This window comes from Lepisosteus oculatus, chromosome 14 (genome assembly GCF_040954835.1).
Source record: "Lepisosteus oculatus isolate fLepOcu1 chromosome 14, fLepOcu1.hap2, whole genome shotgun sequence".
Classification (NCBI taxonomy): Eukaryota; Metazoa; Chordata; class Actinopteri; order Semionotiformes; family Lepisosteidae; genus Lepisosteus; species Lepisosteus oculatus.
Genome location: NC_090709.1, coordinates 32,519,668 through 32,545,198, shown reverse-complemented (window position 1 = coordinate 32,545,198; position 25,531 = coordinate 32,519,668). Strand labels below are relative to the sequence as shown.

The window sequence follows — 25,531 nt, the reverse complement described above, 5'->3', positions numbered from 1 at the left end:
GAACGTGGAAAGAAGAGAAAAACGCAAGGGAAAAAAGCAGCGTCGTAAAAGAGGTGACGGAGCTGTCCTCTCAATAAGAAGGGTGCCAGCGAGCCTTGCTCTCGCTTACGGCCACACCCCCTTGAGCACGCCTGATCTCGTTTGATCTCGGAAGCTAAACAGGGATGGGCCTGGTTAGTACTTGGATGGGAGACCGCCTGGGAATACCAGGTACTGTAAGCTTTTAAGCGCAGGAGGCGCCCTATCCCCGCTCGCTCGCTCATTCCCCTGTTCACACGTGCAGTGCGGCTTGTCCGTCTGTTTATTTGTCAGCTTTGGCGAGACACGGGTGCTTGTGTATTAGCGTGAGCGTTTTTTATTCTGATCAGGAACAGTTTTACAAGTCCGCAAAGGATCGAGGAAAGGTTTATCGCCAGCTGAAAAGAGACACAGCGCTTTGGCTGTGGAGACTTTATTAATAAGGCCCCTCAGTAGTTGAGATCTCTGTTATACCCATCTAGAAACATGCAATCAGCATGTTATTGCTGAAGCAATAGTCACAACATTATTCCACACCTGGGTGAGATGCGGGTTATGATGACAGTCATGCTTTCTACACCTTATACTGAGCTTAGAAATGGACCAAGCGGACATCTCACGAGCAGATCCCTCCGCGTATAAGAAAGGCAACTTGTCTCAGCAAAAATACCACGGATTCACACCCAAAATATGATAAAAAGGCAAAAACCCCACACTTGGAATGCAAACGTACCCTAAAAAGGAAACACGGTTTTAAAACGAACTTGATTTTCCCCTGGAGAAACCTTTTTATGGACACACATCGCATCTATTACACATGTAGAACTAAATATAAAGATAAAACTTAATATAAGAAGTCATGACATATCACACATGACGAAGTCTGGTCCAGAATAAACAGTTTACACTGACCCACCTTTATTTACCCTGGTCACTCACTTCTATTAACTGTTTAACTGGGTAACAAATTAATATTTGTTTCAATTTGGGATCTACACCTGGGAGCCCTGAAATGTTGGCCAGAGGGCAGAAGCTGATATTCAGACGTGAGAATATATTAAAAAAAAGGATCTGATGTTGTTTTTCACCTGTCTAATCAAAGCTTGTTCAAAAATTATCTGATTATAGGACACACGAGTTTATAATCATACTCATTCCACTTTTTAACCCCGTATATATGCACAATATGAAACGTATATACACTAAATCTCACGTGTGACTCCCATAATATACATTTCTTTACGAAAATTAACACTTACTACAATTATCAACCCCCCATGACGAGGCAATATTTCATACCTTTGTTTCTTTGTGGGTTCAAAGTTCTGTCCTGTCGTTTCACACGTAATGTTTTGGTAGTTATCTCAATTTTCCTTTGCAATTATCTCCAAGATCATCATCAACTTTTTGTAAAACGCTATGCACAACTGATATTTAAAGAAAGTCCTGTACCAAAACGGCTTCGTAGGGAAAGACAACTTTTTTTTCCTTACGTTAGTCGCTACACGGTTACTCAAAAAATCCATTCACCGCCTTTAAAAAAAAGTTTCGTTTTTTATTGTGGTTCACTGACATTTCTGTCACAATTCTGAGGGACCCCAAATAAAATTCACTTGCCGGTATAAAGACGCCGGCGAGGATAAGACAGGTATCGAGCCACCTGCGTATCTAGCGGACGTTTAAAATAAAACAATGGCGAGTAATGTTGCGAAGGGCTACTGTTTTTTTTAAAGTTTGTCGATTGTAAGGGACGTGGGCCGAGACAGAAATACTGGACGGGGTGGGAAAAGCTTGATTGATGGTTTGTTGTACCGCAACGGTCACAATTGACTCACCAGCAAAGATGGCGCCGAGGCCACATCGACTCCTTCCCGCCCTGCCTCGCACCGAAGCTCGAGCTGCGGAGCGTGACGCCAAACCGCCGGTCCACGGGCGCGGGCGGCGGACATAGACGTCATAAACCCTTCCGAGGCGCAGGAATTATAGATCACGGTAGTTTCTTCTGAACCCGGGTTAGGGACAGTGTGCCCTCCGTGAGAGTCTTCTGAGGAAGCCAGTGTCTCATGGGTGTCCAGGCTTGGTACCATCTGTCCATCACAGGACACACAGACACACACACTCACTCACACACCCTAGACAGGACACCAGTCCATCACAGGACACACACACACACACACTCACACACCCTGAACAGGACACCAGTCCCTCATAGGACACACACACACACAACCTGGATAGGACACCAGTCCCTCACAGGACAAACACACACTCACTCACACACCCTGGACAGGACAGCACTCCATCATAGGACACACACACACCAGGGCCAGTTTTCCCAGAAGCCAATTAGCCCAAAAGCCTGTCTTTGGACCCGAAGAACACAGGGAGAACATGCAGACTCCACACAGACAGTCCCCCCCCCCCGGGTCCAGACCCGAGCCCGGAGCCCCCCCGTGCTGAACCCCTCCGTACAGACGTCCGCACACAGCTCCGTTGTTCCCGATTCCCGAGGTGATCTGTTAAAAGAAGCCGGTGTGTTGCCTCCAGGTGACATTTCCTACTGGAATCAGGACAGGAGGCTCTTCTGTACACTTCTGAAAGGGGTGGGGGTGGGGAACAAGCCGCCCAGCCCTGTGGTTGAAGCCGATACCCCGGCTTCTCTCCAGACACAGCTGGGTGAGCTCCTCCAGTCAGTACAGGGGGCTCTACTGTACACAGAGGGTGGCGGGGGTGTGGAACAACTCCTTTGTTCGGGGCCTTGGGGCATTCTTGTTGTGAAAGGCGCTATATAAAAAACTGAATTGAAATTGAATCTTACAGGTTTGGGTTTTTCAGAGATCTTGTCAGAGATCTTGTCTGACATGCCCGTTTCAAAAACGTAACGACACTCCTCACGTCCGAGCGCCGCCGGTCTGTGACGTAACGTATGCTTACACAACCATGACGGTTTCATCATGGACAGCACGAAAGCCCGAAAAGTGGTTGACGTTTTAATTTGGCAACGCCACGATGGATCCCAGTTTTTTTTTTTATTTTGGGGGCCAAAGAGGACAAAAAAGGAAACGTCTGGAGGTGGATCGATGGTCATCTCTGCGGTTGTTCTGATGTTCTGAAAAAACAAAACAAAAAAAAATGGCTCGCTTGCCCGGTCGTGTAGTGTTTCCACACCCCACGCAAATCAACTTCTCTTCGCCCCCGGGGGCTCGTCGCCCGCCGCACCCCTCTCACGTGATAGGGGCTTCCCCCGGCTGTGACGTACTTACCCCACCCCCTTCGGCCAACGTCATACCGAAGGTCGCGCTTCGGGCCGCGGCGATGTTGACGGACTGTCTTGTAGCGTGAGAAGGGTTTAAATTTCGACTTAAGGAGTTGGCCATCGTTATATTTCGCGAGGTATCATACGGGGGGAAAAAGAACATTTATATTTATCAACCTACTAGTAATACTGGGTGGAAGTCACATTCCCCAAAGTTCAGTGCCTCTCTCTAATAAAGTAGAAACGCGACATTAAAAAAAAGAACTCCTATTCCCATTTGTAATGACCCCATCGTGTTTTTCCCGGTGTGCGCTTATCTTTCGGAGACCGTTTCTCTCTGGTGTTGTTTTGCTGTTGGAATAAATGCCGAGGTGACCCTTCTGTGTGGAGTCTGCGTATTCTCTCCAGCGGGTCGTTTCCTCCACCGCAGGGGCTGGTCAAACCGGGGTCTCCCAATCGTCACAGAAGTGTGTGTCGTTTTGGGTGGTGGTGGGGGGGTGCATCGGGGATACTGCGCCCCGAGGGGGTGACCTCTCACCTTACTCCGGACAAAGGGAGAAGACCTGTACCTTCACGAGTCCGGGTTGTGAAAACTTCTTCTGGCAGTTCAAAACGTTTCGAAGGGACTACAGCGCTACCCTGTTTTCCATTTGTATCGTGTATTATTAGACAGTCATAAGTATCTGTACTGATCACAGAGTCCCCCTCTCACTGCCAGGACTGAAGCCCAGTGCAGCACGAATAATAATAATAATTAATAAGTCTGGACCCTCCACTCAGAGCTCTTCCCAGGTCAGGGGGATCCCCTCCAGCCCCCCCAGTGTGCAGCCCCCACCTGGATGATGCTACAGTCCGCTAAGCACACAGCAGCTCTCAGTGGGGAGGAGAGCAGAGGGATGGAGCCAGTTCAGAGAGGGGGGTGATAAGGAGGCCATGATGGGTCAAGACCAGGGGGGGAATCAGGCCAGGACACTGGGGTAACACCCCTACTCTTCTCCAGAAACACCCCGGGATTGTTAACGAGCACAGAGAGTCAGGACCTCGGTTTTACGTCTCATCCGAAGGACGGCGCCTGTTTACAGTCCAGTGTCCCCCGTCACTATACTGGGGCATCAGGACCCACACAGACTGCAGGGTGAGAGCGCCCCCTGCTGGCCCCACTCACACCTCTCCCAGCAGCAACCTTGGGGGGGGGGAGGGAAAAAAACAAAAGCTAAACAGATTTTTTTTTAAAAAAAATTATTGATGCTTAACAAAAGGTCATCAGTCCAGTCTGGAGCCCCTCAGCTTCAGTTCAGACCAGTCTGGGGCCCCCCAGCTTCAGTACAGTCTGGGGCCCCTCAGCTTCAGTCCAGTGCAGTCTGGGGTCCCTCAGCTTCAGTCCAGACTGGGGTCCTTCAGCTTCGGTCCAGCACAGACTGGGGTCCCTCAGCTTCGGTCCAGACTGGGGTCCCTAAGCTTCGGTCCGGCACAGTCTGGTGTCCCTCAGCTTCGGTACAGCACAGCCTGAGGTCCCTCAGCTTTGGTCCAGTCCAGTCTGGGGCCTCTCAGCTCCAGTCTAGTCCAGTCTGGGGCCCCTCAGCTCCAGTCCAGTCCAGTCTGGTGTCCCTCAGCTCCAGTGCTGTCCAGTCTGGGGTCCCTCAGCTTCAGACCAGCACAGTCTTGGGTCCCTCAGCTTCGGCCCAGCACAGACTGGGGTCCCTCAGCTTCGGTCCAGCATAGACTGGGGTCCCTCAGCTTCGGTCCAGCACAGTCTGGGGTCCCTCAGCGTCGGTCCAGCACAATCTGGTGTCCCTCAGCTCCTGTCCTGTCCAGTCTGGGGTCCCTCAGCTTCGGTCCAGCACAGTCTGGGGTCCATCAGCTTCGGTCCAGTCTGGTGTCTCTCAGCTCCGGTCCAGTCCAATTCAGTCCAGTCCAGTCCAGTCCAGATCTTAGCAGGCACAGAACCAGGAAAGGAACCTGGAAAGATATTGTTATTGCAGGTGTGAGGGACACAGACACAGACGTCACCATGACATCAAACAGCAAGAGGAGACTCCTCCTTGAATCACAGACACGACCGGGCGGCGCCCCCCTGTCTGCTCACCTGCACCTCCTCTTCCTCTTCTTGTCCTTCCCGGCAGCCTGCTTCTCCTCTCCCTCGCTCTTCCTCTCCTGAGCTACGGTCTCCGCCGCCTCCATGACACGCAGCTCAGGGACTTTAAAAAGACGCATCGGCGCTTCTGAAGCAGAGACAGGAGAGTCACGTTAAGAGTCGGACTGGACACTCCAGTACATGAACACTGCACTGAGAGAGAGGGGTTGATACAGACACACTGACTAGACACTCCAGGACATGAACACTGCACTGAGAGAGAGAGGGGTTCATACAGACACACTGACTGGACACTCCAGTACATGAACACTGCACTGAGAGAGAGAGGGGTTGATACAGACACACTGACTAGACACTCCAGGACATGAACACTGCACTGAGAGAGAGAGGGGTTCATACAGACACACTGACTGGACACTCCAGGACATGAACACTGCACTGAGAGAGAGAGGGGTTCATACAGACACACTGACTGGACACTCCAGGACATGAACACTGCACTGAGAGAGAGAGAGGGGTTCATACAGACACATGACTGGACACTCCAGGACATGAACACTGCACTGAGAGAGAGAGGGGTTCATACAGACACACTGACTGGACACTCCAGTACATGAACACTGCACTGAGAGAGAGAGGGGTTCATACAGACACACTGACTGGACACTGACTTGACACTGGACAGGAGTAAAGAGAGGATCAGAGCATTACCCACCTTCTTTTTCTTCTGTCTCACAGGAGGTGGTGATTGGACCTCCTCCAGCTGGAGTCCGTGGAGGGAGAGAGGGGGCAGGAGAGGGACAGCACAGGGAGAGAAAGAGAGAGACAGGTGAGTCAAGTGTCCCAAGAGCACAGAGACTCTGCTGAGATCACACTCGCAGTGAGTGAGCCTGGGTGTAGCCCACTAATACTGACCCACTGGACACCACATGACAGACAGGAGGAGGAGGAGAGAGACACACCGCCTGGACACCACAGGACAGAGAGGAGGAGAGAGACACACTGAGGACAGAGAGGAGGAGGAGAGAGACACTGACAGACAGGGCTGAAAGAGAGAGAGACACTGAGACCCAGGGACAGACAAGACGGCAAAACTCCACCACAGACAGGACAGGGGGCAGGGTGGGACCAGCACTGACCTCCTTACTCTCTCCTGCCGGAAGAGCTGTCTCCACCTCCTCTTCCTCCTGCAAGTCAAGAGACAGGCTGAGAGAGTGACGGGCTGGCGGGACATCGGCGAACAGAGCTGAAGGCAAAGAGCAGAGGAGACAGGCCCAGCTGGGACAACGCAGGACAGACAGAGAGACAGACAGGGAGACACACGGAGAGACACAGGGAGAGAGACCCAGCTGGGACAACGCAGGACAGACAGAGAGCATGGAGACACACGGAGAGACACAGGGAGACAGGCCCAGCTGGGACAACGCAGGACAGACAGAGAGCAGGGAGACACACGGAGAGACACAGGGAGACAGGCCCAGCTGGGACAACACAGGACAGACAGAGAGCAGGGAGACACACGGAGAGACACAGGGAGACAGGCCCAGCTGGGACAACGCAGGACAGACAGAGAGCAGGGAGACACACGGAGAGACACAGGGAGACAGGCCCAGCTGGGACAACGCAGGACAGACAGAGAGCAGGGAGACATGGAGAGACTCAGACAGAAGGACAGAAAGGCAGAAAGAGAGAAGTACAGACGGACAAAAAGACAGAGAAAAGGACAGATGGACTGATGGACAGAAAGGCAGAGAAAATGACAGAAAGACAGATGGACAGATGGACAGAGAAAAGAACAGAAGGACAGAGGGACAGATGGACAGAGGGACAGATGGACTGAAGGATAGACGGACAGAAGGACAGATGGACAGACAGACGGACAGACTCTGCCCCACTTGCCTCGTCAGACATCTCAGCCTCTCTCCTTGCCCTCCGCACTGGGGAGCCCTAGGCGGGGCCTGGCGGGGCCGGGCGGGCGATGGGGGGCAGGACGGGCGGGGGCAGGGGCAGGGGCACCACCCCGGGCATCAGGGGGGGCTCGAGGGGCATGGCGGGGATGAAGGGGCGGCAGCGGGGCGGGGCGGGCAGGGGCCTGAGGGGGCCGGAGCGGGGGCCCGGGGGCGGGGAGCGGAGGGGGCTCTCGGGCGAGGAGGGGGGGGACACCGAGCGGAACGAGCTGGGCGAGCCCGAGCGGGACGAGCCGGGCGACCCCGGGAGCTCCAGCTGCAGCTCGGCCGCCCTCTCCAGCTTCTGGACGAGCTCGGGGAAACACGAAGACACCACGGGATTCTGTCCAGCGGGGAGAGGGGGAGACACAACGCAGGGGGGATGAGGAGCAGAGACTATGCCTGGACAGGTGAGTGTGTACAGTGTGTCCAGTAAGAGTCTGGACAGGTGAGTGTGTACAGTGTGTCCAGTAAGAGTCTGGACAGGTGAGTGTGTCCAGTGTGTCCAGTGAGAGTGTGGACAGGTGAGTGTGTACAGTGTGTCCAGTAAGAGTCTGGACAGGTGAGTGTGTCCAGTGTGTCCAGTGAGAGTGTGGACAGGTGAGTGTGTCCAGTGTGTCCAGTGAGAGTGTGGACAGGTGAGTGTGTACAGTGTGTCCAGTAAGAGTCTGGACAGGTGAGTGTGGACAGTGTGTCCAATAAGAGCCCAGACAGGTGAGTGTGGACAGTGTGTCCAGTGAGAGTCTGGACAGGTGGGTGTGTACAGTGTGTCCAGTAAGAGTCCGGACAGGCGAGTGTGTCCAGTGTGTCCAGAAAGAGTGTGGACAGGTGTGTCCAACAGTAAGAAGCTGTCTTACCCTGTAACCTAGCTCAGGGGTGTTAGGGGGTGCTCTGTCTCCTCCCCAGATCTCACCTTCAGCTCTGGTGAAATGACGGACCACTACGAGATGCTGGAAACGAGGACACAAGACAGAGGTTAGGTCCACAGAGCTCACTCAATCACTACAGCAAGCAGAGACCTCTCGGCCATCAGGACTGTGGGGGTCAGAGTGGGGAGCTGTAGGGTATCGGGAGTTTAGGGGCCAGAGTGGGGAGCTGTAGGGTATCGGGAGTTTAGGGGCCAGAGTGGGGAGCTGTAGGGTATCGGGAGTTTAGGGGTCAGAGTGTGGAGCTGTAGGGTATCGGGAGTTTAGGGGTCAGTGAGGGGAGCTGTAGGGTATCGGGAGTTTAGGGGTCAGTATGAGGAGCTGTAGGGTATTGGGAGTTTAGGGGTCAGAGTGGGGAGCTGTAGGGTATCGGGAGTTTAGGGGTCAGTGGGGGGAGCTGTAGGGTATCGGGAGTTTAGGGGTCAGTGGGGGAGCTGTAGGGTATCAGGAGTTTAGGGGTCAGTGGGGGGAGCTGTAGGGTATCGGGAGTTTAGGGGTCAGTGGGGGAGCTGTAGGGTAGATGTGGGGCACCGGGCCCACCACAGGGCGGCCGGTCCAGTCTCGCGGAAGGCGACCGGGTCAGACTTACGGAAAAGCACCGGGACTTGGGCCGGGACCTCTCCCGCTGCCAGTCCGGGTTCAGCCTGACCGGTGTGACCTGTGAAGACGCCAAACTGCCCATCTCCGAGACAGCTTTGACCAAATAGCCCAGCCCAGTCGTGTCGAGACTAAGGGCCTTGGGCAGTCTCTACAGTGTGTCCAGTGAGAGTGTGGACAGGTGAGTGTGTACAGTGTGTCCAGTGAGAGTCTGGACAGGTGAGTCTGACCAGTGTGTCCAGTAAGAGTCTGGACAGGTGAGTCTCTACAATGTGTCCAGTGAGAGTCTGGACAGGTGAGTCTGACCAGTGTGTCCAGTAAGAGTCTGGACAGGTGAGTGTGTACAGTGTGTCCAGTAAGAGTCTGGACAGGTGAGTCTCTACAGTGTGTCTAGTGAGAGTCTGGACAGGTGAGTGTGTACAGTGTGTCCAGGAAGAGTCTGGGTCATCCAGAGGCAATCTGTGCTCTCAGAAGGCCATACTGTACACGTGACCCTGTCTCTTGAGCCGAGGGCGTGTCCTCAGTCAAGATCACCACTGGAAGTGTCTCTCCTCGTCTGGAGGTGTTACCGTGAGACCTGGTCTGTCAAGCACTTTGTGCTGCTATTTGTGTGAAAGGTGCTCTATCAGTGAAGTTTATTATTATTATTATAATACAGCGAGTGCTGCTGGGGGCGGAGAGGTCAGTCGGAGGAGGGCTGGATGCTGGACGCTGGACGGCGGGCGGGAGGGGTGGACTTACGACGCCTCGCCGGGCCCGGGTCCTGCTGCGACCGCGCACGGCCATGCGGCATCTCTGTCGGTGCATCGTCCTGCCGAGACAAGCAGAGTCACAGTGGGGAGGGGAGGGGGCGGAGCCACACAGCTGGGCGGTTTGTTCCCCAACCCCGCCCCCCTCTGTGTACAGAAGAGCCTCCTGTCCTGACTGGAGGAGCTCACCCAGCTGTGTCTGGAGAGAAGCCAGGGTATCGGCTTCAACCACAGGGCTGGGCAGCTTGTTCCACACCCCCGCCACTCTCTATGTAGAGGTGCACCTCCTCTCAATATCTTTTTACAGCACGATCACACCCATAAGAGTTGAGTAACGGTAAAAAAACAACTTATTTCTCCACTTATTTTGTTATTTCTCGCCAGCGGCACTTTTGACTGACTTACCGATTTCACGGGGATACTGAAGAGCGATTCTGAAGCTGAAACTAATGATTGAAGTCGAAGTAACTTTATTGGAAGAAACACGTGTTTAGAAAGGACTATATAGCGCTTTCCTCCTCTTCTCTCTTCACTCCTCTGAGCTCATGGGGCTCCGGCGCCGCCCCCCGCTAGAATCCGCCGCTCTGTGACGTCAGGCGGCTCATTGTGACGCCTCCGTGACGTCGCCCCCCACGCGCTCACGGCTCGGCCGCGAAACAAAAATGGCCGACATTTTTCACGGTTGTTGTTTTTTTTTTGGGTGGACATTTTATTTTTCCAACTCTCAGCGGCCAGCCGGGTGTCCCTGTACGACCCCGGTAGTCGCCACCTCGGACAGGCAGAGGAAACGGGTCCAGGTGTTTCCGGCCCAAGCGTTACAAAAGCTGCACTTGAATTTAAAGACAAAATCACGTCGAGGGCGCATTCAGCACCCCCACGTCCAACACGGGTTTCCGTGGGGTTTGGTTCAGTGAAATTAGCACCCCCCCTACCCCCAAGTCAAAGAAAGACCAACCTCCACCCCCCTCTAGCGGCCAAGGGTGGAAATTTCGGGCCACGCCACGTCCAAAAAACACGGGTTCCCCCTGTCCTGCCGGGAAAAGAAACGCCATTTTCTTTTCCGAGCGCTGCGTGGGACCTCACGACCCCCCCCCCCCCCAAAAAAAAACCGGGCTTCGCAGACGAGGAAAACCAGGCACGTCGACCTCTCTACAACACCACCCGGCTGTTTCTGTTTCAAACCATGGGAAAAAAATAAATAAAATTTCGCCTCTCACCGACCGCCGCGCAAAAAAACACAACTTCACGCTACAGAAACGGCCTGTGTGAGGGGGGGCACGGGAAAAAAATAAAACCTGCGTGTTTTCGGCAGAGTAAGCTCAGCGGGGAAACTCCCTGAATCTCGGGGTTGCTTCTTGAACCCCGAAAACGACCTTTTATCTCTCTCTCGTTTTCTTGGTGTCTGGGACGTTCACGAACTCCACCGCGTCGGTGCGATTCCCAGCGGGACTTGAACATAACCCCCCCCGTGGAGCTAGAGCGCCCCCGTGTGGCCGAGAGGACCACCACCCGCAGGGCTGAGCTTTTACTGCCGTGTCCCGCTTTCACTCTGGCGATGAAGGAGGGAATCAAGGAGGAGAATTAATATTGTGATCCACCAGTCCATCACAGGACACATACACACCCTAGACAGGACACCAGTCCATCACAGTACACACACACACCCTGGACAGGACACCAGTCCATCACAGGAAACACACACACCCTGGACAGGACACCAGTCCTTCACAGGATACCAGTCCATCACAGCCAGTGTCTCAAGGGTGTCCAGGGTGGGTACCATCTGTCCATCACAGGACACACAGACACACACACTCACACACCCTGGACAGGACACCAGTCCATTACAGGACACGCACACATATTATATTTCGCGAGGTATAATATGGGGGGAAAAAAAACATTTATATTTATCAACCCACTAGTATTACTGGGTGGATGTCACGTTCCCCAAAGTTCAGTGCCTCTCTCTAATAAAGTAGAAACGCGACATTAAACTCCATTCGAAACGGGAGAAATCACCAGGACACGATACACCTTGCTCCGGACAATGGGAGAAGACCTGTACCTTCACGAGTCCGGGTTGTGAAAACTTCTTCTGGCAGTTCAAAACGTTTCGAAGGGACTACAGCTCTACCCTGTGTTCCATTTGTATCGTGTATTATTAGACAGTCATGAGTATCTGTACTGATCACAGAGTCCCCCTCTCACTGCCAGGACAGGAGCCCAGTGCAGCACGAATAATAATAATAATTAATAAGTCTGGACTCTCCACTCAGAGCTCCTCCCAGGTCAGGGGGATCCCCTCCAGCCCCCCCAGTGTGCAGCCCCCACCTGGATGATGCTCCAGTCCGCTCAGCACACAGCAGCTCTCATTGGGGAGGAGAGCAGAGGGATGGAGCCAGTTCAGAGAGGGGGGTGATAAGGAGGCCATGATGGGTAAAGACCAGGGGGGGAATCAGGCCAGGACACTGGGGTAACACCCCTTCTCTTCTCCAGAGACACCCCGGGATTGTAAATGAGCACAGAGAGTCAGGACCTCGGTTTGACGTCTCATCCAAAGGACGGCACCTGTGTCCCCCGTCACTATACTGGGGCATCAGGACCCACACAGACCGCAGGGTGAGAGCGCCCCCTGCTGGCCCTACTAACACCTCTCACAGCAGCAACCTCAGTTTTTCCCAGGAGTCTCCCCTCCAGGTACTGACCAGGCTCCCACCTGCTGGGCTCTAGTGGGGAGGGGGCTGCCAGCTGGGAGCTGCAGGGTGAGATGGCTGCTGGGCAAACGATGGCTAAAGAGCTTCCTAGGACACTCAGGACTTCGTGGTCGACTTCCTTCTCTTCAGACGGAGGTGGCTTGAAATCTGTCTCGTTTCAAGGAGTATTGGACACGATGCGCCCCCTGCTATATCCCCGCCAACTGGTGGCACGCCGACGACGAGGGCTCTCGGCCTCAATCCGTCAACCACAAACTCTCCGGGATGAAAGAGAAGGACAGACTCTGTTCGTTCGTTTCGGTGGGGGGGGGGGAACCAAAAGCTAAACAGATTTTTTTAAAAAAATTTTTATTGATGCTTAACAAAAGAACAAAAATTACAATACAGATTAATGTCAAGGGTTTATTTAGTAACCCCCCCTCCCCCCCATCTTACGATCATCACAGGACCTTAAAATAATACTTAATAATACAAGGTCATGCAGACGATCTGAGGACTCAGGTGGAGATAATGTGAAAGTTTTCCACAGTCCAGTCTGGGGTCCCTCAGCTTCAGTACAGACCAGTCTGAGGCCCCTCAGCTTCAGTCCAGTATATGTTTCTAGGTTTATATTATGCATTTCATACGGTCAAATTACTTTTGAGCAACTAATAAGAAGCGCGAAACGGTATGCATTTTAGTTTCGTTTTGTGCTGGAACCCGTGGATTGATTAGAGATATCAAGTACATACAAGTCATTTTTTAAATGTTGTAGTTCGTCTTGAAAAAATGTTACGAGTACATCATCTATCAATAATTACACAGGTTCTGTTTCCATATTGCGGATTTTGGTTAGGTACAGTATTATCAAATCCAGTGGCGCTGTGTGTTACTTTACTGAGTCCCATGTCACATGGTCTGTGATTGAAACCTGTAAAACCGGTTTAATTCGTCACAGCCAGCACTCTTCAGGTGTGAGGGTCTTCTGCTCAGAATGAAATGCTAAAATGTTTGTGTATATTCTAATGGTAGTGGGGGCAGGGTGTGTGGGAACAGGTTTGGTTGAAATTGCATTGGAGATCTATGTTCTTCACACCTGAAACATTTTCTCTGAAAGCATTTTCTTCGCAGTTTAACCGATCTTGTTACAGCATGTTACAGTTTACTATTATTAACCATATTAATTTTAAGTGCTTAATGTGTAATCTTGTAAAAATATATTTTCATTGTTCAAATATACATTAAGTCTGACTATCATATAATAAGTTAAATACAAAACTAAAGAAAAAATAGGGTTAAATATAATTCAAAATATTTTGCTAACAATGTTAACTGTTTCTGAATAATAAAATGTATAATAATAAAATGTATTAACTAAGGAGTAGGATGGCACAGTTGTTAGTATGTTTTTTGTTTTGTTTCTTTTTCATAAATACAACAGTAGTACCTGATGTCTCAGTGGCTTTCAAAATTAAATTATGCATGCAAACCTGTGAACTAGAAAGATAACTAAGATATCCATCCATTATATTCCATAATATCCATGAAATATATGGCGCTGAAATACAGTATGTGTGACGCATAAAAGACACCAAGGGATTGGGTGAGCTCCCATCACAAAAAAAAACTGCGAACCTGCACTACAGCGACCATAGTACAGTATGGAGACCAAGGCGGTTTACGGGAAGAGATGGGGTGCTTCTGCCGCCCCAGCTTCCAAAGAGCGAAGGGTAAGCAAATACAGCAGACTTCATCTGAAATACGCGATTACAGCGCATATTACAAGGTATTATTGCCGTTTTGAATTTTAAATTCAATTATAATTATTTCTTCGTAGCCTGTTCTTCAAGAAAACACCGCACGGGCGAAACGATCTACCACCAGGACAGTAAAAAAGAAAGCGGTAAGACGGAAAAAAAGAAAAGTTTATTTTGACTTCTGTTCCGCGACTGATGAATACCACTGTGTGACTTTATTTCTTACATAAATTATGTTATTTTGCCACAGGCCGTGGGTCTCTGCTCTCGGCCACTGGCCAGGGTGCCAACCTGTAGAAGCAGCACCTGTATGGAGACATTTCGGCAGCAGCGGGAGCATTACGATGCATTACTGGGGAGGATTGGGAGGCTAGAGTTCCAGCAGTCAAACAGTTGAGCAGCTGTCTCCCGAAAAGTGCCTCTTCCCGCCACGCAGGCTGCAATGCCTGGCGGAAGCTCTGCCCCCCGCAGAGCACACACCGCCTCAGGACACTCCATCCCGGCCTCTCAGTTTACCACCGCGCAGGAATCTGTTGATGCTGTCCCCGCCGGCTATCTCCCCCCAGGAAGCACAGCGGAATTCACAGATGCCAGTGGGACGAATAATTCTCCCAGATGTCCAACTGCTACCCATCACCCAGGAGATGGAGGGGGGGTTGTACTTGCAGTGCATCGGCATAGACGGGAAAGCAAGAGCCGACCGCTACGCCGCCCTCGTGTTTCGAAATCTTGTGACTTTTGAAATTTACTGGGGGTGGACCACGTCTGTAAATTTCGATGGGTCCAGAGGCAAAAGTGCCTTGCCTTGCAATCTCCGGGAAACCATTAGTACGATGGTGAATCGGAGATTCTCAACCCTTGCTGCGTACGACTGAAAAAGAATTCGTGATCGGATCAACGAAATGCTTCGTAGGAAGAGGCGGTCTTTTCCTCTTGTCTAACAGTCTGTCCACAAACAAAACATTCCTGTTAGACAAGAGGAATTGAAAAAAAAACAATTTTGTCAATGAAAACCTGTGTGTGTGTCTCTCCCTGCTGGATGTCCCTCTCACAAACTGCTGAATGAATAAAATAATTTTATTGAAAACGAGTTTGCGATTGTCTGGTCTTTAAATTCTTGAGATACGCGATTCCATATTATATTCCCTTTTAATCAAATTCTAAAAGTATGCTTGTTGACTCCGGTATCACGTTAGTTAAAGACTTCGAAGCTTACAATGTTTAGGGAGAAATGGAATACCGGTGTGTATTTTTTTCTTTAAAGTACCAAGACCAGCCATATACCGTATGTTTATGTTAAGATTTCCCTTCAGTGGTAAAATTAGATATGAATATTCAATACTTAAACGGGCACAGTTAAGACATTAAATATACATATACATATTGTATACAGTACAGTTTGCATACGGTAATATGTTTATGTTACGCGATTAAAAAATAAATAAAACTGGAAGGTCCAGCACCACCATTATGTTTATATGGTTGTTTTTGTTGGTTGGTTGTTATTATGGTTATTAATAATACGATCTATAGTTGAAATCTGAGCCTAAATAAAAAGAAAAAGCAAGTGATTAGGTTTATGAGCAATCTAATTACATATTCGTTTAAAACGCTATATAAAATAAAGTTTATTATTAATTTGCTGGACAGAGCGGTGAACATTATTATGCATAAGACAAAGATAACGATCCTGATCAGTTTAGAAATCTGTGTACGCTGTAAGGTTTTTACTTCTTAAACTTTTAAAATACACGTTTTGAATAGAAAGAAATCCTCTTCCTGGCACAGTGTGTATAGCAAACCAGCACGTCTTTTTTCTCCAATCAGAGGGGTGTCAGATAGTGTCAGCCAATCACCATTCTGCGTTGGGTAGCAACGGGTGACTGTTCTCAGGCGGAAGATGTAAACAGCTTAATGTTCGTGTTAATTTTTTTTAATTCAATTAAACGGGCACAGTTAAGACATTAAATATACATATACATACTGTATACAGTACAGTTTGCATACGGTAATATGTTTATGTTACGCGATTAAAAAATAAATAAATAAAAATGAAAAGTCCAGCACCAGCTGGATTCAAACACACAACCTGCCAGTTGGTAGTCACGCACCTAGACCAGTAGGCTACAAGACAGCTCACATGACCAGGCAGGCGAAACAGCCCTACACAGCTCTGCCGCAGTACACGGATATAATCATACCGTTATTAAATTCTTTAGATACGCGATTCCATATTATATTCCCTTTTAATCAAATTCTAAAAGTATGCTCGTTGACTCCGGTATCACGTTAGTTAAAGACTTCGAAGCTTACAATGTTTAAGGAGAAATGGAATACTGGTGTGTATTTTTTTCTTTAAAGTACCAAGACCAGCTATATACTGTATGTTTACGTTCCAAAATTAATATCGTTTAAGGCCTTCACACGCGTTACAGTATGCTCCTATTCTTTTTATGCTCAGCTACTAAGATTTCCCTTCAGTGGTAAAATTCAATATCTACAACGGGCACAGTAAAGACGTTTACAGTAAGTCTTTCTACGACAGACCAACGGACCACGAGTGCCCCTGTCGGTCAACCAATCACGCACTGCGGTACCCCGTGTCATCATACCTGCGGTATCTGTACCGCGGTGTCTGTACCGCGCACTTTGAATGGCTGCATCTGTACTGTCTCCTTTAACTGTGTATTCTCATCCTGCTTATCTTGTGTATTTTTTCATTGTATTGTTCTAATTCTGCAAAGTGCTTTGAGAAGCCACCTTTAAAGGTGCTATATAAAGTAAAGTTTATTATTATTATTATTAATAATGAACAGTGCATTTAACACTGAGCACACTTGGTCCTTCTTTGAGAAGGACTGCAGGGGTAGGGAACAAGCTTTTCACGTGTTTTGTTGAAGACCATATCATCACTTTGTTGCAGGAAATGTCTGAATGCCATCATCGGAGTAAGGACAGGATCAGGGTTCGGGGAAGTCTTTTTGATGCCTGAAACTGTGTGGTTCCTGGTTGTAACGGCTGGCACTCTACACCTAAACAACAGAGAACACAGTTGACATCGCTGAACTGCCTAGCGGACATTTTGTCGCCTTCTTCTGACCTGTATTTAAAGCAATTATCTAAAAACGTGGCACATTATAACTGTGGTACCTTTATGGAGGGCGAGCGCACTCATAAGGATCATAGATTCGATCACAAGCATCTAAAAATTAGCGTGAGAAAATGACATCACGCTATAAGGTTGAATGGCACGAGTTCTCCTTTTCCCTCTGTAGAAAATGTGTGTTTTAAAGGAGATGTCATGTTATTTTTTTGCCAGACAAAGCCATGCCGTAAGAACAGTGTGGTTATTTAAATGTATTGGTATGAAATTGGTTTAAATCAAAGGGATGTAACAACAAAAAATTAAGTGCTTCTTAACACAGAGATAGTTGGAGATATTTGGCAGCAGTGGGATTCCAATTTACGTCCCCAAAGAGTCTGGACCTTTAATCCAGCTCTTTAGAGTGCTCGGCTGCATTAGCCCTGACTGCCTCATACCTCACACTGGCTCAGAGAAAACTGGGTGGCTTGCAAAGACTGGTAGGAGAGGAAAGGAATAAATACTTATTTTTTATCTGCTAAAAGAAAAAAGGAAATATTTGATAATTGTCTAGCAGGTGTTTTGATCAAATTATTGTAATGCAGTGGCAGGTACAATTAAGGTATAATATGTACATGAACTGAGTCTGAAATCTGAGTCGGTGATGGCAACTGACTATCACTGGAGGACAGTTCATCATGAGTGGGTAAGCCTGCATAATGAGGGAGAAGAGATTGGCCTCTGTGACGCAGTGTCCAGTGACACTAACTATCTGTCCTACTGTTCTCTGCTAACGTAGAGGGTGAATGTTGTTTAAGGTGAATGTAAGGTTTCTTTTTTGTAAAATATTTTCGAGCACATTTTTGTTGCTGAAACTTTATCTTGTGCATTTGAATTAATTCCAATATTGTCACCTAATTCTATACATTGTTTCATCAGACTAGAACATTTAGAGGAGCTCAATTGCATTCATGAATTGCATAGTGATAGTATTTCTTGTCGTTTAAATATTTCAGTCAAAAATGCAGAGAAGGTGCTCCTGTTTTCACCATTATAAAAACTGTGTTTCACCGGTAATATTTACTCTCATAAAAGTATTGTAATTGTATTGTTCTGTTCTGTGACAGTCTTGAGTGACACAATCCTTCTCTTTTACTGCACTACACTTCTCCAGGAGCCAGTTCAGCACAAGAGGATCCTCAGTCAAACAAACACTGCAATAGCTTGATAAAAGACACTTCTCATCCTTTCTCTTAGTGTTGGTGCTACTATTCTATGCAAAGGAGGTGCCTTGACAATTAAAGGAGTCTTCATGAAGGTGTTAATGGCAAGCTCTCCACTGGCAATTGACCGGGCTGTTGAAGAAACCAATCTCATCCAACAACCATACAAATTGCACAGCTTAAGGCACATGAAGCGAAATTTGTGAGCAGATAGACACAAAACAATGTCGCTTCACATTATTTGCAAAGCTGTTTTGCTTGTCTAACCACCTCTTCCTACTTTGAAGTGAGCACATATATTTTATTTTCTTCTCTTATATTTTCCTTGATATTTTACTATCCCTTTCCCCCATGTGGAGATGAATCCACATCCAAAACCCCATGTTTCACCCTGCATTTGTGCCAGTTTTACAATCTGGGTAAAAGCCTGCCTTACACAGGTCTAGTGGTACAATCAGTCAGTCTGTGTTACTTATATAGCTGTGTACAGTGGAGTCATGCTGAGGTTATAAGTTCAAGCCTCCCCTGGAGCCATTAAGTCTTCTGAATGTTTTTCACTCATAAAAAGTTCATTCGCCGTAGCATTTTCACTGTAACTTTGCAGGTAAAATATTCTTAATGAGAATAATATTTTGTATGCGATAAATAACTGCACCAGAAAATATTGGAGAGAAATGGCTTGTCGCGCTATTTGCAGCAGACACTCAGACACAGAAATGTCCTGTCATTAAAGAAAATTTATGAAGAAGAGGTGTGACATCACTGCAAAGGCGATATTTTCTGATGTCTGTCTTGGTTAATAATCATTTGCGTGGGAATTACTTCTGACATTATTACTAATACTGATAAAAACAGAGAACTCACAGCTCTCTGGATGTTGGTCTGGACTCTAGAAAGTGTTTTTATTTGCAAGCGGCTCTGGAACTCAACACCTGTTGATGGGTCACTTCTGTCAGACACACCAGTGGAACCCAAGCCCACCTACACACACATTCACACACACTGATAGATATACTGTACACCTACACTCTCACACACATTTACACTCACAGACACATCACACATTTATACACACAATCAGACACTTACACACTCACATATATACACTCACACATGCTATCATCATTAATACTCACATAGACGCAGGCACTACACACACTAACAGACATACCAACACATACACTTACAAATATAAAACTACCCACTGACAGAAACCACACACTCACAGACACACACCATACACACACATTCAAAGGCATGCATTCACAGAAACAGACACTACGCATACTCACAGACACACAGACACACACTTATAGACACCAAACACTCAGAGACCTCACACGCTCACACACTAACAGCCCACACACGCATAGACACCACACATGCACAGACATGCACCCACACACGCACAGATACCACAAACACACTTATCCACAGATACACAATAACTAAAACAAATATAAATACTACTAATACTACAACAGTAACACTATCACTAAAACTGACACAAACTACTAATAATAACAGTAATGTTGTTACTAAAACTAACATTACTACTAGTGTTAATACTCTAACAGTAACACAATAATTATAATTAATATTAACATGAATATGAACATTAAAACTAAAACAATCAGTAGTGCCACTGTCATTAATACTCACATGAACACTAGCATTAAAACTACCAGTTGTACTCTCACTAATATTAACATGAAGACACTGATATTAGTATTAGTTGCTGCCCGTGACGTCACACCGCTCTCTGTGACAAATGCGAGACACTTAAACGCGTGCAGTGACGGAGCGCCTGTCGCCTTGGTTACCATTCTTATGATTTATAAACACTGGAAAAATGCATTTAAACTGTTACTTACATACATTTATGAACTTGAAATATAATTTTCTAGCTCTAGGATACAGTTACCTAAATAATAATATGAATAATCATTGTTTATTTTCAGATTGAACATTATTAACCCTATCTATCTATGAATTGGCTACATTACTCTGCTCTCCTCCCCACTGATAGCTGATGTGTGGTGAGCGTTCTGGCGCACTATGGCTGCCGTCGCATCATCCAGGTGGATGCTGCACATTGGTGGTGGTGGAGGGGAATCCCATTACCTGTAAAGCGCTTTGAGTGGAGTGTCCAGAAAGCGCTATATAAGTGTAAGCAATTATTATTATTATTTATTAACTGTTTTTTAGATATTTAAACAGGATCAAGAAAAGAATCAGTACTCACCAATTGGTGAAGTTAATCGATTTTTCTACGGTTCTTCAGTTGAGATAATTGGTTGTCGATAGATAAGTGATCAATAACTCTTCTCCGTGCGCTCCGTGCGCCTCCCGCACTCTTTCTCTCTCTGATCCCCGCTCTCTGGCTGGATTCTGTGACGTCACAGCACTTATTCTGACAGAGCATAGTGCGTCTCTGCTGTTTTTGTGTGTCTTTTTCAGGAATGCCAGAGGTACTCGAAATGTTGCAAAAAGAAAAGCGTCTTTTTCGTTTTGTAAAAAAGTGAGTGCTAATTTTTATTTTAAACAGGAAATGCATGCATGTTGAAACACTAAATTCTATAAATAATTGAGAAATAATAAAGCCAGGAAAACATATATGTAAAAATACAATTTGATCACATAATTTACTCCATTACCTGTTTTTTTCTGTTGTGTTTTTTTTCTCTTGTACCTGTTTCTGTTCCTCTGGTTGTAGTTATATTTGTAAATTCCATACGTTTAATTAAAAAAAGAGCGCGTCTCTGCTGGAGGAGACTCCTGTCCGGAGCCCGGAGGGCTTTTCATACAAATATAACATCTCCCCCCAAAAAAAATGGGCTGTGAAGAGAGGCAATTTATAACAGTTGGAGGAGGAGAGCGACAAACCGAGGAATGAAATTCATTAAACAGAAAAAAAAGTTTACTTCACAGATTAATGCGTTACAAAGCGTACCCACGTGGAGCAGTAGAGAACGAGCACGAGTCCCTGAAATAAGTGCTTTTAAGGGTTTTACACGAATCATCAGAGTATAGAACCTAGGAGGATCAGACTCATGTTCCTGGAGGTTAAAATGTGTATCCTGGTTTCATTTCCACCCAGCTCTCAGCTCTATAGGTAGTCTGATGATTTAAATTAACTGTATAACTGTTACAAGACTTCATCTAATTGCACATTTATAAGACTGTCTGTGAGACACTTGTGAGAGCAGCTGATTCCCAGGTCTGGTGTAGAATCACCAGAGCACTGCTCAGAGATACAGACTGGTCAACTGGTCACTATTGTAGTCACGACCATCGGCCCATTGGCTACTAACAATCAATATACTGATCAGAGTGTCAATGCTGCTGTTTATTACATAAATACTAATATAATTCCACACTCACTTGTGTTATAAAACACTTAAAAAACATGTTTGGAGGCTGATATACAGTAAAGAAAGTAATACTGAAGGGAAGGAAGTCCTGGAAAGGGTTAATAGAAGCTTCTTGCTTCTGACCTGGAACAGAGCCCACAGCTGACAGATCAGTGACCCCTGAGCCCAGTTCACAGAGAGGAGAACCAGGAGCTCTTTTATGTCTCTAAGAGGGCTGGGAGGAAGGATAAAAGGGGGAAATGTGACATGAGTCCAGGCTGTTCTGTCTGATATTGTTCATGTAGCAGCACTGATTGTCTGAATATCGTCTGGTTCTGGATTGTTAGGATAGAGAGCAGTACGGAGTTGAGCTTCTGTCTGAGTGTGAGTCTAAGCTGTGAATCTGACTGAGAAGAGAATAATGTTTTTTTTTTTATTCTGCCTCAGAATTTTTCTTATTTGCCAAGGGGTGTTACATCCCCTTCAGATACTCTGCACAGACTGCCAGAGAGAAGAGGAGAGAGAGATGGACAGATAAGAGCACACACAGCGAGTGAGACATACGTCTTGATTTATTTTGAAGCAAGTGTTCATTTCTTTGCTGGAACAAGTTGTTTCTGAACTTCAAGAAATTCAAACAACTTATGAAAGATAAAATACAAGTCTTGCTTATCAGGACCGAAGAAATACCGCAGGAAAATGCCAGTGATTTTTCTCCTTTTAACGAAAAGTGGAGAAAAACAACGGCAGTGCATTTCCTTCGGCTTGATTTAGCTTAATACAAGTATTCACTTCCTTTTCTGTAGATTACAGCCTGCGAAAGATGAAATAAAGTTATTGGTTATTCATGGTCAGTGCAGGAGAAATACTGCTGGCTGGCAGGAAAATGTCAGTATTTTATTTTAGCTACAAATGTGTGAATGTCAAAAAACAACGGGAGTGTGTTTCTGTGCAGCTATTAAACAAAGGGCTGGTGGTTCAAACCCACTCAGGGATGTGCTTCAAATTGTTCTGCTATAACCATAATCTCTTCTTAAACTTGATGGGATTTCTTTGTAAACCCTCTTGATCTTTGCAGGAAATGTGCATTTTACTCGTGTGGAACTACATGTAAACAATTAAGTACCTAAGTCAATGTTCAAGAGAACCATTTTCACGTGTCAAATTTTATCTTCAACTGGCTGTCAGGAGAATTCATTTATACACCCGTTGTATCCTTAGCAAAAATATTTTAAAATTAGATCACAGATTTGTTGGAGAACTTGACAATCCTTGACAATCATTAAATGAGCATTATACAAATGTGCGTTGATATTTTGTATATGTACCTTAATTGTAATAAATATAAACATAATTGATTTGATATGGATGTTCATTTGAAGGATTTGAGGAAACTATCAAGGATCTCAGAACAACCAAAGATACATTGGGGCATCTGCTATTGGTAAAGATTAACGAATACAGTAAGTGTGAAGCTTGCACACACACGAGAGACAAAAAAATCAAAAATCATCATTAAACTGACGGTGTGTATAGCAGAGGATGGTTTCGATCTATCGACCTCTGGGTTATGGGCCCAGCACGCTCCCGCTGCGCCACTCTGCTGACGACTGTCATAGTGTGATTCAACACAACTGCTCTATCTTTGCTTTCTAAAAGTGCGCCCGAGATGAAAAGTTTAAACGGTAAACGCAGACGTCACTTTGAGCACTTGGTCTTTTATAGTACAAATATCACACGCTGCACTACATGGGCGTGTCTTCAAGATCGTTGTGAACCAAAGCTTCTGCTTTCCGAGGCAACTGATTCTTCCGTCGTTAATTCCCAAATCTTCAATGAGAATCAGTGAAACGAAAACCAAACACATGTACACACTCGCGTCGTAGCGTGAAAGAAAAATGATATGAGCATTTGAGAAATAACGAGAGTAGTCTGAACAGCTCCAACCTATCAACTGTTCTACACTGATCGCTCCCTCTACACCCAGTTTATAACACTGAAAATGATTCAGGAAGCACAACAAAGTTCCAAAACCAGCGGTTGAAAAGCGTCTAGATACATAAGATGACAATTTCTCAAAAGTAAAATCTTAATCTTTGAAAGATTGTCATCCATATATTTTCGTTTTTCTCTTTTTTACATAACACGCTTTCGAGAAATAGACTGTCTTGTAATGAAAGCTGCATTAGAAAATGTGTATCTAAATTAAAATCGGGAATATGTCTTTTGCGTTATTCAGCTTTCTTAGCGCTTGGGTCTCGATTCAGATATTGCAATGAAAGCAACAGGGGAGTAAGTTTTCCTTTTCTAAATCAAAGGTGATCTGCTCACAAGGAAGTACAAAAACTTCAGCGTTTACTTTTTGAAGACCGCAAATGGTCGAAACACTGTTGCTTCATAAGCTAATAAGTAACATTTCTGAGCACGCATTGTATTACTAATGCTATTATTAAAAAAAACTTAAATTCACATAATGGAATTTGGACGGCTCAAAGTAGTCTTTTGTACAACTTTACTTGCCCGCTGAGTAGAGTTTTAACCAACGACAGCAGATGTAGCAGTAATAGCAACAACGTGGTTAGAGTGTCACAATACACTCTATGAAAGAATTGCGGCTTCAGATCGTTTTGTTCTGTTGAAGCTGCCTACAGGCTCTAAATTGTTGACATTGGCTGTGATCTTTTTTCAGGTTTCATGAAATTCTTCACATATTTGAAATATTTCATTCGGGTTCGCCTAATACACGGTGCAACCCGTACCTGCAGCAGAATGCTGTGGCACATGAAGTTGTTTTGTTTAGCGGTTGTAAGGATTGAGGAGCGTACTACAAATCGAGCAAGCGAAAAGAAAATTAAACATGAGTCACTTTTTGGATTGCTAATTCATTGTGCTCTGTTCGTCTAGGTTCAAATCCTATCCTTGTCATGGTTAAGGCCTGAGACGTGTGTGTTTTTTTCTAAATGGTGTTTGCATTTGTTTCCTCTTTTACTACTGTACTAGAGCAGTAATATTTCTAGCGGTGGAAGAACATGGTATCACAGGCTGACAGCAGGAACACGTGGCCAGAAGCTGCAGTACATTGGTTTTGGAACAGCAATAACTTTCCTGTGGAGACAGGTGCGCCGGTATTAATACAGCTCTTTCGAGCGGGAAGAGTAACAAGAACTGACTTAAACTTACCAGTTATGTTCAATAGCTAAAAACGCAAAACCAACCTCTTCAGTGGTTGAATCTAAACTACAGAAGCCAATGCTGCCATCAAGGAAAAAAAAATCCTGAGTTATGTAGTTTTGAGACTAAATATCTGACTTTCAGTTTGAAGCGGTACAATGGATTCAAGGTCACATTCGTTATTGATTCAGGATATATATGAGTGTGCTAATGGTTAAAACTGTGTTTACATGAGCTACAAACGTTAACATTTTCATTGCGAGAAGAAAGTCAGTCCGTGCGCATTTCTCAGCGTGCACATTGTCAGGAAAATTAAACCCACAGTGCCAGCAAACCTTTCGATAGGCTGTAGGTACTGCCATTGCAAATATAACAGGTTGTTCATACACACATATGATATCGTTGCTATCTCGCAATTAGGAGATAATTTGGTATTTATAAATTAAGATTTTTTTCCTGGGTGGCAACAATGCGCTTCCGCAATAAATCATAGACTCTGCTTTCAAAATAGCTGCACCAGGCACTTGGACACAGATAAACACAGGGATTTAAAATTCAGGAATATGAATGGTCAATTGCTTACAGTTGGGTTTTTACGTTTTCTTATTTAGCGATTTGTGTATCAATCTTTTAACAATTCATTAAAATGCTACAATATGTAA

The 25,531-nt window shown here is 46.3% G+C and overlaps 1 protein-coding gene and 1 non-coding gene across 2 annotated transcripts in view; one reads left to right on the top strand and one right to left on the bottom strand.

Annotated features, from left to right (window-relative positions):
• The window catches only part of LOC138242549 (antigen WC1.1-like), a 621,195-nt gene that overhangs the window by 311,479 nt on the left and 284,185 nt on the right, over window positions 1-25,531 (bottom strand). The gene's annotated exons all lie outside the window — the stretch shown is intronic.
• LOC138216733 (5S ribosomal RNA) lies at window positions 104-222 on the top strand. The gene has a single exon (XR_011180445.1). It is a non-coding gene; the product is annotated as a 5S ribosomal RNA (ribosomal RNA).